The sequence below is a fragment of the Eumetopias jubatus genome, unplaced genomic scaffold (assembly GCF_037043125.1).
Source record: "Eumetopias jubatus isolate StellerSeaLion01/CBP00866 unplaced genomic scaffold, mEumJub1_p1.0 scaffold_17, whole genome shotgun sequence".
Lineage (NCBI taxonomy): Eukaryota > Metazoa > Chordata > Mammalia > Carnivora > Otariidae > Eumetopias > Eumetopias jubatus.
Window position 1 is genome coordinate 52,662,798 of NW_028274823.1, and position 19,205 is coordinate 52,682,002.

Genomic DNA, 19,205 nt, shown 5'->3' on the forward strand with positions numbered 1-19,205 from the left:
AAGAAGGGTGGAATGGCAGCAATGTAAGATGTCAAGGCAGTAAATAATCAAGCATCTGAAAGAATTAAGCACCGGCTCAGGGGGAAAAAAAAGTACCAGAAAGGGAAAAAATTGCCTTGTTTTTACACTTAGCTGAAAGTTAACTCTTAACGTTATGGGCTCAGGAGTGTTGAGGGGGGCCGGGGGTGACGGCGGTGAGGGGCAGTTGTGCGCATGTGCTCTCCGGGCCGCTCACAGACGTTCATTGAGGAAAGCCGCCCGGTGGAGGGACTTCCACAGACGCACATACTCCCAGCTCGTTCACCTGCCAGACCCTAGAGTCGTGCTGAGCTTGCACAGGCTGACCGCTGAGCTACGAGTCGACCAGAGGGCGGACTCACACGGGATCTCCTGGCTATTCTATAAAATGTGACGAATCAGGGAGATGCTGTCTACACTATTCATTCATTTACTGATAGCATGTCCATTACAGACCCGCCTGCTAGTGTGTGCAGCGCCTGCACAACTGATGTGAGTGTGAACTTTAGCACCAAGGCTCTCTCCGGACAGCTGCATCTCCCTTGTGGGACCTCTGCCCAGCCGACTCCAAAATAGGGAGTCAATGCCAGGGAGGTGTAATGTGCGCTGTGAGTCGCTGAACCCCCGGACTCCACCGTGCCCAGAGCTCCCTCAGCAGGTTCCATTCCTGCCTGATTCACCCCCAGGCCCCACCCCACCCCACCCCACCGCCCAGCACCCTGACCACCCCTAACTCCTAAGACCAGCACTACCTGCTCCACAGTAGGAAGGTGATACCGCTTAACATTTGAGGGTAAGGGTCAATGGGGTTATTGTGTTTCATTTCTTCCTCATGTATCAGGGAGGCAAAACACAACTCACACACATGGAACTTGGGACTCTGGGACTTTACCTCAGCTCTACCATTTACTTTGAAGTATGAATTTGGGCACATCAATAACCCAGCTGAGCTCCCTCATTCGTTCTGTGTGGCTTCCAGCTCACAGGATCTTAAAGAATACAAGCAAAAGACTAACGTGTCCCTAGCAAATGCTGGTTCCTTTCTTTTCCTTCCCCCTTTCATTCATTGATTTTTCTGGTAGCTGTGACCTTAGAGGGTGTATTAGTGTGTGTGGGGGGGTGGGTGGGTATGTTCTGGATGCAGGGGGTGGACAGATGAACAAATATGCCAAGGTGTGCAGCCAGTCTGGCTTCTGCAGGGAAACTTCGACCTTTCCTGAAGTTCCTTCCTCCATGGGGGTTAATGAGTGATGATCCGAAAGTGCTTTTCAGGATGAAGAGGCCCTGTTTACCACAGGGGAGTTAAGGCCACCTCCCTTCAGGGCGCCTTATGGATGGCTAATAAGTCCTTTGTGCACAAACATCAGTTGGGCTCTGGTCAAAGGCAGCATCCAAATACACATTGTTCCCGAGTTATGTTATGCAAATATAATACTCTTATCATGAGAATCAGCAAATGGTTGGCAACTGGCAAGCCAAAGAAAGTTCCCTTCCAAGAGTGCTTTGGGGGAGGCAAAACACAAAATGACACAGCATGAAGAGGGACAAAGTGGAGAACACCAGAGGGAGTGCCCACAGAGCCGCCTTTCTCAGGGGCAGCCTCGGGGGCAGAGTTCCATTCTGAGTGAGACTTCACAGAAGAGCCAGGCAAGTTGAGGCTCAAATCCCCTGTCACCTGTCTGCAAAAAGAGTTAAGACTCTTTTTGCCATGTAATGTTATTAGCTGCTCAGTTAAAAGAGAATCGTGTTATGTGGGCGGTTGCTAATTAATAAATCCCTGTCTTCATGTCATCAGTGTAGTGTGCACTTGGTGATTTAATCAGCTAAATTCAGAGCTGAGGGACTGGGGACAGGAGACAGGGTAGTGAAGGGTAAAACTGGAGAGGACAGGATTTCTGGGGCTTGGCTGGCATGCAGAGGCCAATGAACACGTACCTGGGGGATGCTTTATTTTTTGCTTTTTAAAAATCTGACTTCTGTTGTTATGGTTATTGCTGTTTTCATGGAAGGAGTAGAGGAAAGAAATTATTTGCATCAATCTTTGCGTTCACAGCCCTATATACAAGATGCCTGTACAAAGAGGTGTGTGGTCATTAAATAAAATGACAAGACAAACAAGGCTTTAAGGATCCACACAGATCCATGCTGTTTAATGGGGCAGCTACAAGGAAAGATGACGGGTCTGCAGTTTCTCTGCTATCACCTTCTGTGTGGACAGCAAAGTGCACCCCAGACCCAAGAGCTCTGGTACAGGGGGTGACTGTCACTTGAGAGTTACTCCTCCCCAGCCTGGTTTGCAGTCTGCAGATAGACGTTTGAGGGCTGGGCTGGGCTGGGCTGGGCAGGCAAGGCAGACCTGTCTGCTGTGGACAGGGGCTTGGAGCGGGAGGGCAAGGCTTCACCCACTAGCTTGGCACAGGGAGCTGGAGAGAGGTCCTCCCAGCCGAGTAAAGAGACGCCAAGGGCAGGGAGGCAGACCCGGGTGTGTGCGGTTTGCCCTGTGGCAGGTGGTTTGTCCTGGGGGGGGGGGGGTGGAGGGAATGTAATAAGCACCTTGGAAGCCCATCGCAGGCTGCCTGCCTCCCACTTCCCCAGCAGGAAAGCTGCCCGTGATCTCACCCACAGGTACCATCTAGGTTACCTCACACACAGGGCTCTCAGGCTGGGCTCCCCCAGGAGCCGCTGTGGCTGCTGGGAGAGTCCCAGTGCCTTTTCCAAAGTCATATCAAAATGACAAAACATCACAATGCATTCAGCTCTAGCGGATTCAAACAGAGAGAACTTTTAAGTTTCCACTGTAATTAACCCTATCCTCGTTAAGATAATTATGATCAAGCTTCCTGTCACAGTTAATATCCCAGCATCATTGCCCGTGGCTCACACTCTGCCCTCATTAGCTTATAAAAACAGCGGCACTAACCAGGCTGCCACAGCCCTTCCAAGATAGGCCTGTGGTTGTGAGCTGCTAAGGAGGGGCCTCAGGAAGGGCAGCAGGCCCACAAAGGGGTGGCTGCTTGAACCCCAAACTCTTCTGCTCCTGGGTGGGCTCACACTCAGTGGCCTCCATTCTATTCCCAAAAGTTAGCCACTTGTCAGAACGGGGATGGAGAAGGGCCAGGACCAAAGCAGAGCCGGTAGCTTTGGGATAGATGAACTACTAAACCATAGGAACCCCTTCCTGCCCTTTACCCAGCAAAAGCCCAGCCAGAAAAATCACCAGAGGACACCTCCAGGACAACTCCCTCCATTCAAGAACTGCCAGTCTTATTCCTGGGGTATAAGCTGTGGTAAAAATTAGATCCCTCTTTTCTCAGCTCTCAGCCTATTCCAAGGATGACGCTTCTGCCTAGCATGACACAGGCAAGGATTGCGGACACAGTTAACCACAGACCCTAAGAAGAAACGTCTCTGTGAAACCATAGCTGGCCTCAAACCCAGAACCAAAGGTCAGGATGTTCTCAAACCAATTAAGAAAAATAAGATGTGAACTAATATCTTTACCTACCCACTCTACCATATCTATCCAGGTACCCATATCCATATTTTTATAACTGATAAAATGGGGAGGCTGTGGAAATTCGAGAGGACCTACTCTGTCTGTCTGCCATTCACCATGCTGACTAGTCCTGTAGACCTGCCAGGAATGGCCAGAGCCTGCTCTGTTAATGGTCTTTCAGCATGACTTCCATCTGCCCGGGCCCTAACAAAAAGGAATCTCAAGGAACCTCCATAATACCTGGAAAGTTGTCAAATGCACAGTGAGGGCTCAATACCCCTTTGCCAACTGACTACTGCTCAGCCCAGAGCCTAGGAGCTGCTCAGAGAAAAGCTGACAGTAGGATCCCAAGGGCAGGGCAAAGAGCACGCCTCAGGGCAACCCCCAGGAACTAGGAGGGCAAGCCCTACATTTTCCCGTTCCTTCAGAGTCCAGAATACCTCCCTCTATTCACCCTGAGGCCAGCATCTATGACCAGGCAGAAGTGACATCCAGTGAGTCTGCACCCAGACACCAGAACTGGTTATTAAACTATTTAATCGCTTCTTTTTTAAAAAATGAACATTTTATTTATTTCTTTCACAGAGAGAGACACAACGAGAGAGGGAACACGAGCAGGGGGAGTGGGAGAGGGAGAAGCGGGCTTCCCGCGGAGCAGGGAGCCCGATGCGGGGCTCGATCCCCAGACCCTGGGATCATGACCTGAGCCAAACGCAGATACTCAACTGAATGAACCACCCAGGCGCCCCTATTTAAATACTTCTTTACCACTTGGAAATAATTGCAGCTCTGAGTATCCTGAGTGCTCCTCCTGTTACCCTGGCCCCTCCTTGGAGTCAACCCCGCAACTAAGTGCTTAATGCCCCCCACAGCATGGAGCCTCTAAGGACCCTGCTCCAGCCAGGATCTTTCTGACTGATCAGTGTATCTGTTAAATAACTTAAATATCACCCTTGAGAGCAGAACACCAACTCTCGTACCTCTCTTATGAGCCCTGCGATGCCAAGGGCGGAGCCTGGCACACAGCAGGTCCTTGGGAAATGGGCGCAGACTGACTGACCAACAGAGGCCATGACCAAAGCTATGAGGACAGGACAGGCAACAAAGAGTTATATGCAGCGCATGAAAGAAGATAAAAGAAAGGGACAACTGTGATATGACTGCTTACATCCCAGAAACTGGCCCAGTGGCAGCATCTTAGAAAATACCATTAATCCAACCACATGAGAGATATTCTTTCTTTCTGTCATAAAATTCTTTTTATAGCCCATGTAAATGGTTATATATATCTAGAGTATATTACTAGAGATAGCATATTATATATTATATAGTATATACTACAGTATATTACTAGACAGTACTACATGTACAGTTGGATCTATATATTTTCTACATATTTTTCTGTCACTCAGGTCACTGAGCCAGGGCTAGATGTCCAACTAATAATATAAATCAGCTAGTCTGCTTGGTAAGTATATTAATAGGGGATGAACGTGTCTGAAACAGATGAATGTGAAAGAGGCTCATGGCTATGTAGGCAGTGTATACTGACACCATACAACCGTATATCATATGGAATTTGTCAATGTCACCCCAAAGCCCTATCAAGTTCCCTGTCAGGATGGAAGATTCCTGAGCTGCACAGAATACAATTCAACACCTAGCATAAGAGTCTAAGACCAGCCAAAAATCCAAGGTAGTTGACTAGGTGTTTGTTAACTCTAAGTAGGTTCAAGTCTGAGGCCGTCACGCACCATACCTAAATAATACTAAGAAAACTGTTACATATGATCCCTAAAGAATTATGGAGAATGCGTAAGGTGCTAGAAGCCCAGAACTGGGTACCAAATAACTGCAGTTATTTGAAAAGGGAAATAAGATTCCTCACACTTTGGATTCATAAACTCATAGACTTATGATATTCCAGTCAGGAACTGGTATTTGTTTGCCTTAGGACAATGTAAATCATGTTTTTGGTCATGTTACCCTTTTTACTTTTACTACCAGGAAGCTCAGAGATAAACTGTGACTCAGATGTAAAAAGGTAACACCCCATAGTTTCTATATCTGCTTTCTAACTTCACAGTTGAGGCTTTTTTTTTTTTTTTACAACATTTATATTTTATTTTTCTATATGTTGTTTTTTTGTGTTTTTTTTTATTAGTTCTAAATAAGCTAGTTCAAATCCTTTGTAAAATGAAACAGGAGATATAGACATACAAATTTAATATAGCATTGAGTATCAAACAGGCAGTTTCTGTACGTTAAGAAAAAGTTCTGCGAGACCAGCTATTAATGTGGACAGTTGACTAGGAATAAAGATATATATTGTATCCATATTTCAAAAAGGCTTTGAAATGATTCCAATGATATCCTTGTGACATGAGAGCAAACAATGAGCTAGAAAATGACAACTTTAGGTAGAGTCATAACTGGTTCAAAAATATACGTGAAGAATACCAATTAATGGCCCAGCTTGCTCCGGGGAAAGGTTCTGGGGACTTTGTTCCTCTTTTTTGCCAATGACTTCATTAAGGACATGTTCATCACATTTATGGAGTTCAAGACTCAAGAAAGCTATTCAAGAAGATACAGTAGGATCCAAAATGATCCTGTTGTTTCAGCCCAACAAGACGAAACTTCCCATTACTTAATGTAAAGACCTGAATATAGATTTAAAGCCCAACTACCCCAAAGTACCTATTTGAAGAAAAAAAAAAGGCAGATGTAAATTGGGGAAAACCTTTGCAATCTCTCTAACAATCTAAGATTTAACATCCTTAATATTAAAAGAGCTTTTGAAAAGCATTAAGGGAAAGCTGAAAGTCCTAAGAGAAAAACAAAAGACATGGAAAGAAAATACACAAGGAATGTATATGGTCAATAATGGAAAGGTGGGGTAATATTTCATCTTCATTGGGAATCTAAAACATTCAAATTAAACAAGATATTTTTATTTAACTAGCAAATACATTGTTTCCTTAAATGTTAGCACAGTCTTGTTGAAGTAACAGACCAACACAACACTAATGGAAGAGTGAAACTGTTATACCCTTTCTGAATGGCAATTTATATTAAAAGTCTTAGAAATGAAAAAAAAAAGAAAAAGAAAAAGAAGTCTTAAAAATGATCACCTTTCATCAAGTCCAATAATTTATTCAATAAATATCAAAGAAGTGTTCATGGTTTAAGTACATTCACTATAGCATTATTTATAGTAACAATGTAAACATGCTTATATGCCCAATGATAGATGATTACAGAAAGCTCAATATATCTGTATAATGAAATACCATGCCATAGTTAAAAATGATATTATAGACATATATCTACTGACCCAATAAAATTATCATGCCATCTATTTAAGTACCTAAAGTTATAATGCATATATAATCTCATGCATGAAAATTAAGTCATCTATGTCTCCCCTCCATTCCCTGCACAAATTTTAATTTGTACCATGTTTTCCATGGTGATGGTTAAGAGTCATTAAAGTAGTCTGATGTTTCCAGTTTATAAACTACTGTTAATATACAATCATGTACATAGGGACTTTATGACAAATATATAAATACACATGTACACCTCAATCCATACATGTATTTATATATCTGCATACTGATACAGTGATCCCAGATATACACCACTAACTTCTGAGTAATGGTTATTTATAGGGTGTTTTTCTTCTCTTTTAATGTTTTCACCAGTTACTAGATTTTCTGTGATAAGTATTTTATAATTAGAAGAAAAACTCCAGTAACTATTACTTTAAATAAAAGAACTCCCCAAACACGAGATGGGGGAGCCTTGGATAAAAAAAGTGTGTATAAAGGAGATATGAATCAGCAGAGTGGGGCTGCCTCCACAGAAGCAAATCTGATCCTACTCTACTGGCCCTTAAGTGACTCCACCTGGAGCTTTGTTTCAATTCTGAGTGCCAGACTCAAAGGGGCATCAGTACTCAGAAATACCATAGAAAGAGACCAACCAGCTGGTGAAGGGTGTTAAGAAACAGTGATGGAGACAGTCAAAATTATTTAACCAAAAGCAGAAGAGACTTCATTGTTTCAAAGTACTCAGTCTCTGGCATTCTAGAAGGCAGAATCAGAAACTATTTGGAGAAAATAATATAAGTTGGAAGGAGAGGGCTTGAATCAATTTTTAAAAACTTACAAAAACAGAGAGCTGCTCACCAAAGGATTGAGCTGCCTTCTGAGTATATGTACTTGATCAGAGGCTAGAGTTATGGAGAATGTTTAGAAGAGATTTCTGCATGGAAGATGAGATTTGGTGACTCTAATATTCTACTCAGATTCTGTGCCTATCAAACTGGAGCTCCTTCCTTTGTAAGTAAGGTTTACAAAGACTGCCAAGAGCTGCTTCTTCCCTGCCAGACAGCCTCGTGGAAATAGGGCAGCAGAGAGTTCTAGCTCTGTCATTCTCTATCACACTAAACTCTGTGCCTTTTTCTGATCCTCTCACTCGGACTTTGTAAAGCTTCTTTAATGCTTCCTTAACTATGGGGATACCTCCATAATTAAAAGGCACATGTCAACACACTGGCCTCTTATAGCCTGTAAACCAGTGTCAAAGCTGCAGTTCTAAAATATGGCCTGTCATGGTTTTCTTCATAGACTCATAGACTTTGAATTCCAGGGAAATTTTAGGGTGTTCCATTCTCCACAGAAGGTGACTAATGATTAGAGAGGTAAAGTGGCTTACCTGAAAGCATATATAGTATCCAAGCCGTGTTTAGAACCTTTGGACATAGAGTGCAATGCTCCCTCAACTGAACTATGCTAATGCACCTGCCAATAATTTCTAGTTGAGATCTAGAAATGGAAATTAACCATTGCCACATCCTTTATCCACTGTGTATAGCTTTGTGATCCATTCCTTGTATGTCCTCAATCATACTGATCAAATGAGATGGTCTTCAAATTCCTTTGTCTTTTATCTACACTCCCTCCTGACCCTCCTAGAATAATCCCCTGAAGAACTAATTCTTATTTTATTTATTTATTTATTTATTTATTTATTTATTATTTTTTAATGGGGCACTTCATGAGATGAAGTATGCTTTAGGTAGAGCTGGGTTGAAATTCACCAGCTAACAGTCTCCAGTTGGCATGTACCTCTATAGCTCATTCATTCATTTCACTTCATTCATTCATTCACAAAAAGGTACTGAGCGCCAATCCTGTGCCCAGTACTTTGCTAGTCTCTGGGGCTGCAAAGAGGACTGTGGCATGCTCCCCGACTTTAAGCAACGGATGTAGGCAGGGAAAGAGTTATCAGATAGTGCAGGGTAATGGGTTAGATTGGGATGATCAACAATACTCCAAGGAGGGGGAGGTTTCAAAAAGGAAGTGGGCTTGAGCAAAGTCTCAATCCAATTGAATTCTAATTCTGTGAGCCTCTTCTTACACTTTATGCCAAATTTGGTGGCAAAGGCACCTAAGAAGAAGAGATAATTGATCCTGGCATTCAAGCAGTTGCCATTTCAAAAAGCTAACCTAGCGCAAGAAAGCACGTGTGTGATATGCACTTCCGGCATGGCAGGTTCTCAGTGAGCACCTACATCCGGGGCTACAAAGGATGCACAAGTCTCTGAGCCTGCTCCCAGTGTTTTTATCATATATGGGAACAGCGAAAAAAATTGGATTTCAAGTGAGGAGGAGAAATCATAGAGGACTGCACATTATTAAGCAGCGTGGGCAAAATGGGTTCTAGAAGTGGAGAGGAAAGAAATGAGGGGGGCAGGGGTCACCATTTTCGGCGCACGCCTCGCCTGTTTGTCCCTAAGTTATTTTAGCAAGTGAGTCCCTACGGACAGAGGTGAGAACCAGGTACCTTCCCTAGAAACATGCTGGATGCCTCCATATCTTGCTGCCATCACTCTGCCCATCTGGCTGTCCTCCATGCCTCTCAGTGAATCTTTCCTGCATTTCTCCCACCCTGGTGATAGGGTTTGGTCTGGGCTTTGACTATGTCCCTAAAATTATTTTGATTCACGGCTTGAGATTTTACAAAACCACACATGCACGCATGGAGCCTGTGGCCTTGGGATCTTGTTTGTTTTTAAGAGTCTAAGAGTGAGTTTGTTTGGCGGGTTCTATAAATGGGGGTTTTCTTTACTAGAGAGATGTAAGGGAGTGGACATGGTGTGCTGCAGCCGCGGTATGTGTGCACGTCGCCACGGGGCGGAATTCAGCGCCTGGTGGGGGAGGCGCCCACAGCCATTGGGCAAACATATGTTGGGCCAAGAACACAGCTCTTCAACCTCATGAACTGTTTGCTTGAAAGATAACAGTGTCTCTTCCACACAAGCCTTTCACCACCCTCCATAAAGGGAATTTTTAATTCAACAGATGGTGTCTACTCATTGCAAACCAACCAGAAAGGGAGACATTTACATGGCTGTGCCTCAAGGCCTTAGGGACCCAGAGGGGCCCTAATCAAATACTTGCCCAAAGACCAGCTCCCCATGGGCAGGGCCCCCTGGAATGGAATCAGGCCAGGAACATCAGCAAGAATATGCCAACTACTGATTCTGTGAGGTCCCAGTTGGCTGAAAAAGGTGAAAACATGTTTTCTTTATATCTCCTGAAGGAAAGAAGGGCCCGGGTGATATGGTGACCTCCAAAGGTGGCTCACTACTGGAGCCATTTCCCTTCTTTCCAAACAGCCCTACCTCTGTGCTTTGCAAAACCTTTCAAAGAACAACTTTGTTAGGCTTGCAGTCCATTTCATATAATGGCACATTCTGGCCCCAAAGACCCACACCTAACAGAAGTAACAGTTTTAGGGACAAAAAAGATCAAATGCTTGCAGATGTGCAGCAGGATGAACAGGAGATTTTCCTCAGACTCAACAAAGTTTCTTTCATCCCCATTCTGCCTCTTTGGTTACTTGACTGCTGCTCTTGGGGGTAGAATGCCATGGTGGGGTTTTCACAAAGAATGTGGTGTTTGAATGGAGACTACCTTGTCAACTCACTGAAGCCAAACACAAATGTGGTAAATAGACACACAAAGTAAGACCACTGAATCTGGGCGCGTGATCTCTGTTTTCAAGTTCCGGATGTAATTTTCTCATCTATTACAGTGGGAGAAAAATCCCTGACCTATGCACTTTGCAGTTATTGGAATAGGGAGGACATGAGATAAGGTATCTAAAAGCAAGCCTAGGTAGGTCAGGATTTTTGATATTTAAAAGATTGTTTTTGAAAAACAAAAAAAAAGTGTGTATTTTATTTTCAAAAGAGGTAATTAGTTAACCTCAGATAAAGAAGCATGTAGTTAAAGCTCCTAAAGATAGACTAACATGTATTCAGAATCATCGGACGACATAAGGAAATGCCAGCTTATGAGAACCTCTGTCTGAAGAATGACCAGGGACCCTGATTCTTGCCCTGGTCACTACCTTCCTGCAGTCAAAATCCTTGCCCTGCTCTAGGCCTCACTTAACTCTTTTGTAAACTGGGGAGGCTGGACTCAGTTATCTTAGATGTCTGCTCATGTGCTAACATTCTCTGCTCTAAAGTGGTTTGCAGGAAAAAAAACTCCCAAATCAAGCTAAAGTTTTATCCTTGCCTTAGTTATGCCATCACTCAGTAAAAAGTTGAGCATAAATGTAGCTGGCCATCCTCAATCTTCACATGGCCAAAAAGATGGAGGTTGGAGGGTAGCAGCGGGGAGGGGGAGAGTTTCAAGTCTCAAGTATGAAATCTGATTAACAAAATATTCTGGGAGGGAAAAGTTGGGGGAGAAAAAAACTCTCCCTCTGCCCCCTGCATTTTTTTTTTTTCATCTTTCCTAGCATCTGAGACTAGAGAGTGACAGGCTAAGTGACACAGTGCTCAGAGGGCAAAAGATAAATGTTTGATGAATTGGCCATTGGTAGGGAAGTGATGGGCTTTCTATGTGCATAATGGCCGAGCTGCCTTTCCATGCCGATCGTCTGCCAAGATAAGAAGCCATAATGAATGGACCTTGAGATGCCCTGGACAGAAGGAGTTTTAATTTGACTGGTCTTAGTAACATTAATTTTAAAAAGAAGAAAATGGCAGAAGGAAGAGGAGAACAATTTGGAGAGACCAGAAAGACTGAAAATTACATATATCCAGAGTGGACACTAACCACTGGTTTTTCCACTCCTTGTGCTAGCCAGGTCAGCAGAGGAAGAAATTGATTTTGTTACATCTGTAAATCATCATAAAGCCTTTATGTGCCCAGTATTGTGCAGAGACACTTGAGATACGCAAATTAAATGGCCCGGCTAAACAGAAAAGTACTTTAATAAGTATGGAATGGATTATTCATTCGTTCATTTATTCGTCCTTCAATGAGTATTTACTGAGCACCTCTTATCCAGGCCTAGGGTGAATGGAACAGGTCTGCTCCCACCTGTGTGGAGCCTGATGGGCTAGGATTTTCTAGCAAAGTGAGGAATACTCTCCTGGCTCAAGAACTCCTACTTTGCTAGATGCTCTCCTCCAGGGGGCCACGCCTGAAAGTCTTGGACACCTCCTACCCCCAGGTAGCTCATTTCCCATTTCCATGTTTATACCCCGATTTGGGTGCCCTTGGCTTCACCAAGTTTACTAGATAGTTTCCATCAGAACGACACATTGCTTAATGAAAACACCACGATAGCATTCTGGTGCCTAGAGCAGAGTCAATCTAACCAGGGGCAAACAGGAGAAAAGAGGCTCATTTTAGCCCTAGGAAAACTCTAGCTATGCCCCAAATTAAATTACCTTGTGGACCTTGTTGGTTCACTTTTTTTCTTTCATATGCAAAACTTGGACTTGGAGCAGATGATTTGCTCCATCTTTTCATTGACATTATTTGAGGGGTTGTATGGCTCAGACACTCTGTTAGGCCTAGGAGGGCAAATACAATTAAGACATAATCCCATCCTCAAGGGGCCCACGGTCTCATGAAACAAGGGCAAAAACACAGTTAAAACACAATGAGGTTTAAGTGCTCCTTCTGCCTTCAAGTGACCATAAAAGACCTCTAAGGTCCCATCTAATATCCAAATGTCCTAAGATTAGAGCCCTAACCTCCATTTTTTCCTTTGATTTTTAAGACAAAGTATAGAATTACAAAGAAGTTTGGTTATCCATATGGTCATTTTCCATGATACCATGCATTTCCCAGTGTTAGGAGAAAGGATCCTATGCAAAATGCAACATTAAAAATGCCCCCCCCCCGCCCCCTGCCTCTGAGGGTATACATTTTTCCATGACTGCAAAAGAAAAGTCACTCATTACTAAGCAGCTCAGTGAAGCTCACACTATTGGAGAATATAAAGTTTTATGAGCAGGTCTCTCCTTCTCTCTCTGGGTGTAAGTGAGAAAGTGAGTGAGAGAGAAAGCTGGAGAGGTCTGGCTCAGGAGCCCAGGGTGAATTATAGACTGCCGCTCAAGATTCACAGCTCTTCGTGGTAGGAGGTTAATATTCTCACATGTCATTAGGTCTGCTGGCTCTCCTGATGGTTCATTGAAGCAGGCAGCAAATTATTTCCTCATGCTGCCGAGGACAGCACACTTCAAAGCAAGGGAACTCAGGTCAGGATAGGCCTCCGGGTGGATTAATGACTTGGGATCACCAGGGGTTGTCTAGAGGTAAGAATGGGCCTGAAGCTTTTGACAGCGCTACCTTTTTGATCCATCTTGACCTGGCTTTCAAGCCAGACCTCCAGATTTTATTCCTATCACCTTCTAAGGACCTGCCAAGACCTGCGGGAAGACAGAGGAACCTGTCTGGTCATTTTATCTTCACCTGAAATGCCTCCACCTGCCCTCTGCTGTGGTACATCTCACCGATGGTTCCAGGTGGAGCTCACACCCTACCTTCTTGGAGGACTTTTCAGCCTGTCCTGGACCTGGCTGGCCATGGCTGGAGTCCACTCCCAAAGCCTTCTACTCTGCACTTTCCTTCCATCACTGATCCACAGATTTGGTCTGCTCACCTATGGTCCTACGTGTCTTACTCTTGTCTCCTTGGCAATTAATTAAGCTACAGGACCACAAAGAACCCTCCTTTCATCTCCCATAGTGATGGCTAAGTAGGAAAAGAGGAAAACCTACCCACCCTGGATATAGGCTCAAATCCTGATCCTGTCTCCTTTCCAGAAGAAAGGGCCAAAAAGAGCCCCAGAAATGTTTATAATACAGACTCATGGATTTGTTTGTTTATACAGGTAACTTGGGAAATATGACTTCAGTCCCAGCTCACCCAATCACTGTATATGAACAGGCCCCTTCATTTCCCTCTCTGAACCTCAGATTCCTCCAGAGTGGAATAACGGGGCTGACCATATCAGTGTGTCTAGAAGGGTGGCTTATGGAGCACATGTATCAGAATCTCCTGAGATACTTATCAAAAGTTGAGGGGCACCTGGGTGGCTCAGTCGGTTAAGCATCCAACTCTTTATTTTGGCTCAGGTCGTGATCTCAGGGTCATGGGATTGAGCCCCACATTGGGCTCCATGCTCAGCAGGGAGTCTCCTTGAGGATTCTCTCTCTCCCTCTGCTCTTCCACCACTCCCTCTCTCCCTCTCTCTCTCAAATAAATAAATTTTTACAAGTTCAGATGCCAAGATCCACCCCTGACTTACAAATCACTCTCTTTGTAGGTGGGATCTGGATATCTCCAGTTAATTCCCCACATCACTTCTATGCATGACAAAGTGTGAGAGCCACTGAGGGTCCCCAATTCAAACACCTTCAGGGGCCAGTCAGGTGACCCGCTGTATTTCAATAAATCCAAGGTTATTTTATGTATTAGCAAGAGAGAAAAACCACTGTCAATTAAAAATGACCCAATGTTTCCTACCTTAGAATGCCTCAGGAACTCTCTTCCTTTCTTACACCCTGCTTGTGGCTTTGCAAGAAACATATTCATAAATCAAGTTTGTTACTCTAATACTTGCTTTATGCTATCAAGTGTATGCCCTTTCTGCATGCACAATAATTTTGTCTTTCAATGCCAAATCACAGTGAATTCTTAAGTGGCATGTGAGTTATCGAAAAGGTATATAAGTCAACTGGACTGAAAATACTAGTAACTGTAACCAAGCCAGAAGGTGCAATGAAAACATGCCCACCACAATGGCCTCCTGGCTGACAATTTTAAGAAGCCATCCACTTTGAGATGGAGTCAGAGATGTTGAGATGTGGGTGGGGAGGGAGAAATATGCACTTTAGAGATGCCGAAACACAGAAAATGCAGAGAAGACAATAAGGAGCAGTGAGGACTGAGGGACTCAAAGCGTGTGCTCCACCTGAAGGTCCCGGAATTAATACTTGGGTTGTCCACACACACAGTGCTGGGCTGCACTTGGCCCATGGGAGGATGATTATATAATTTGTTGTCTCAACAGGAGCACCTCCCAGAATAAAGGGGGGGGGCGATATTATTACTCATTATCCCTGAAAATAGGCTTTAACTTGAATTGTCCTGGGCAGACAGGGACAGAAGTTACCCTACCCATGAGCCAGCAAACAGCAATCCCTGGGTAATACGATCACTAGAACCCAATTAATGCTAACATTTAGGTCTGGAGCATCTTGCATTGATTGAAACTGCTTTTCACTCTAGGTCTTTTAAAATCCCTGGAGGTCCGGTGTTTTTACGTCTTCAGCACCCCTACCTCCCCAACAACTACCTTGTACTTACCGACAACTGTCCCTTCCCAATGAGACGGGCCTGTGCTTCCCCCCGAGAGAACACTGCAGACCACCACAGAGATTCCTACAACTGTTTGAAGGGATTCCATCAGCGGTCCTCCACCGGGGGTGACTTTGGCCCCCTGGAGGGCATTTGTCAAAGTCTGAAGACATTTCTGGTGGTCATGATTGGGTGTGGCTACTGTCATCCAGTAGGTGGAGGCCAGGCGTGCTTGAACCATCCCGCAACATACAGGACCACCCCAACGACAAAACGTTATCTGACCCAAAGTGTCCTTAGTGCTGAGGTTGGGAGACCGTAGATTACGGGAAGGATAATGCTTTTGCTCCCTCACTGTGGGGTGAGCCTCTCTCCTTCCTTCTCACTCTCAACCTGTCCTGCAAGCCCTCCTTGACAGTGGAAGGTTAGAGCCAAATCCTGCTGGCCCAATTCCTGACCTGGGAAGGAGTCTCTACGGTGAAGGAAGAGAGGGCACAGCTGTCAGTCTCCATGAGGAAAGTAATAGGACTTTCCCGGTTTCATGGGAGCAGACAAAACTGACAGACTGTGTGACTTTTCCCTTCCTCAACATCACAAGAAAGTGACAACAAACATATCAAGCAAGTTGGAGGTTGCAGCTTGTTAGTGCTCAGAAGTCCTGAACTTCTCAGATGCGTGCACCCTTAGAAGATGTGTGCACTTCTTGGAAAGCCAGGGTGGCCCAGGAAGAAAACACTCCGCGCCGATGGGCTTGTCCCAGGCTCGGGCCACGTCCTGCTCTGACGTTTCAGATGTACCCCAATGCAGCCGTCTGAGCGTGGGCAGGGAAGTCCCCCTCATCACCCCCAATGGACTCCTTTTTCCATGGGGAAGCAGCAGCCAGGCTGGATGTACAGCAGGGAAACACCGATCCCCGCCCCTGAGAGAATGGGGAATCCTGAAGGTAACGGCAGAGCAAGGCAGAGTGTGGAGAGAGAAAACAGGAGCACTTATTCAGGACCAAGGACAGGACATGAGGTGCTAGGGCCTCGAAACCAGGCCAGGAATACTTCCTGTATGAGTTTTCCCAAGGGCTCTCCTACAACAAAGCACCAAAAACCAGTTGGCTTAGAACAACAGACATTTGTCTTGCAGTTCTGGAGGCTAGAAGTCAAAGGGTCAGTCAGTAGGTGCTAGGGAAGGATGTGTTCCAGGCCTCTCTCCCAGCAGGGGTCCTGTGTGTGGGTCTGTCTCTTCACATGGCATTCTTCTTATAAGGATACAAATCATATGGGACTCGGGACCCACCCTCCTCTAGTATGATCTCACTTTACCTTAATTACCTCTACAACACTATTTCCAAGTAAGTTCATCCTCTGAGGTACTAAGGATTAGAACTTCAACATATGAATTTGGGGAAGGGGGAGACAAGGTTCAACCCATAATGCCTAAGTGAAACCAGTTCCATAAAGAGTGCCAAGGTTCTCACTGGTGCCCACGGAGGTGATACCATGAGGGGGAGACTCCGTGGGTGGCTATTTGAGCCAGGCCCTGAGAACTCACAATCCTAAGCACTGAGGGGGGGGGTCAGCCCCAAACTCCTCAAACCATATTTATTCTCACTCTCCTTCCCAAGGCTTCACACAATCATCATTCAGAATACATAAATATAGCACACTATTTATCTAAAGTTCACACTTGCATCCATCTTCACTCTGTGAGCCATAGCCACAAACCTAGAGGTAAATGAACAATGCTGGTGTGAAGTCAATATTCAAAAAAGGTTCAGTCCCTTCTCAGCCCCAATGATGATGTCACAAAACCAGGATATTATAGAAGGGAATCTTAAGCATTCATTCAGAAAACTGTGACTTTCAATCAAAGCAACACTTTAAGACTAGTTTCCTGATCCTTGGCCAAAATTAGAGGAAAGGCAAGGGATCAAAGGCCACTGGATTGACATCAAAGGAAAAGAGGGATTGAGCAAAACCACCTACCAAAATAAATAAACCAGATTAACAAATCAGAGTAGATGGGGGCTACTCAGTGTAGGGGCAGTGAGCACCACACCCTTCAGGAGCAATCAAGAATCATGGTCACGAGTCAGAAATCAACAACATCGAAGGGAAAGAGTCAACATATATTTTAAGAGAATGATTGCAGTTGCTTTTATTTGAAGTACTAGACAGTTGCCGCATTCAAATTGTTTATAATTCTTATGGAGAGACAAGATGTCAACATGTGGAAATTAAACAATACAAGATTCAAGAAGTAACTCAAGATAACAAGAGAACTGTCACAAAGTGCTATATGATTATATGCCAAATAAATATAGAAAAAAAGTGCTCCAAGAACTCGGAGGGAATGATCCACTTTAAGCTAGAAGTCCAGGAATGATACTCTCAAAGATGTATTTTCTGAAAAGAGGCTTCAAATTATAAAAGTGTATGCTGTGTAGTCTCTTTAAGAACACAGAGGAGTGGGTAACCTTCATTCCAAAGACAGTTAATATTATTTAATGATAAAAGACAAAGGGTAAAATGTGCTTAAGTTGGATTCTTAAATAATGCCAAAATAATGGAATATTAGGATTGAGTGTCAATGGTGTGGGCAGGAACTTCTAAGAATGACTCCCACTGGCCCCTTCTTCTGGTATGCATGTCCTTGGGTAATCCCCTCTGCCTGAATGCGGGCTGGACCTCATGCCTTAATGACTTGCTTCCAAGGAATAGAATAAGGTAAAGCGATGGGCTCTCCCTTCTAAGATAAGGTTACGAAGAGACTGTGAATTCCATCTTGCTGGAGCTCTCTCTCTTCCTTAGAAGCTAGCTGCCGTGTATTGAGCTGCCTGTGGAGAGTCCCATGTAGCAAGGAACCGAGGGAGACCTCTGGCCGCCGCCCACCATGAAAATGAGGCCTCAGTCCAACATCCTGTGAGGAAATGAATCCCACCAACAAACCATGTGAATGAGCTTAGAAATGGATCCTCCCCAGTTGAGCCCGAGAGGATAACAATCCTACCTGGCATCTTCGTTGCAGCCCCTGTGAAAGACCCTGGGTTAAGCCACATCTAGACTTCAGACCCACAGAAACTGTGGTAAATAATATTTGTTAAACTGGGGGATGATTTGTTATGAGGCAATAGATCACTAACACAAATGGCAAGATGTTGATGCACCTATTTCCCTCATCTGCCAACTAAGACCTTCTCCATCCTCCTAATAAGAGAATATCAGAACTAACTGAGATAAGGAGATGAAGGAGAACAAAGGAAAACAAAAAATACTTAGACATGAGAAGGGGTTGTACGTCAGATTCTAGGTGCCAGACACTTTACATATATGACTGAAAAGACACAAGCCAAACACCAGGTGATCTGGGCCCCAAACCTTCCCTGGTAGCCTGTTCGAGAGCAAGTGGATATTTAAACCTTGTGTCCGGTGGTCTGGCCTTCTGAAATGGAGCTGGGCTACTCTAGGTCAGGTCTCCCAGCACTAAAAATGTTGAAAGCGCCATGACCCAGACCACTGAGCACCACTCGTGGATCCAGAGACAGGAGTCTTGATTCGGCCATGCAGGCTTTCATTCTGGGGCCGCTCACATAAAAGCTTAGGCAGGAGCCTAAGCTGATGAATGAGAAGGTTCAATGACATGCACGCAGATCCTTCAGTCAAAGTGCAATGGTCTGCAGCAATTTTGGGGTTCTCTAAGCTGAACTGCTGTCTACTTCACTATATTTCTGAAGAGTACACTTTGGACCCTGGAAGGGACAGAGGTTAACCAGCACTATCTGCAGGGAGTCTGTCTTTGTACATGTGGAGTTCCCAGAAATAAAATTTCAGGTGAAGATTCAAAAGCAAGTCGTTTATTTGAGAGGTGATTACACAAAGCACCAGAAAATGAAAGCAGAAAGGGAAAGAAAGAAACGATGCATCATGAGATAGGTTACTGCTGGGGTCAAATGGGGCTCAACCCCTCTTTAGGGCAAGGATCAGTAAACTTTTTATGTTGGTGGCCAGATAATAAATATG

At 44.5% G+C, this 19,205-nt stretch overlaps 1 protein-coding gene across 1 annotated transcript in view; it reads right to left on the minus strand.

Annotated features, from left to right (window-relative positions):
• Positions 1 to 19,205, minus strand: part of LRMDA (leucine rich melanocyte differentiation associated) — a 1,122,731-nt gene that overhangs the window by 521,074 nt on the left and 582,452 nt on the right. The gene's annotated exons all lie outside the window — the stretch shown is intronic.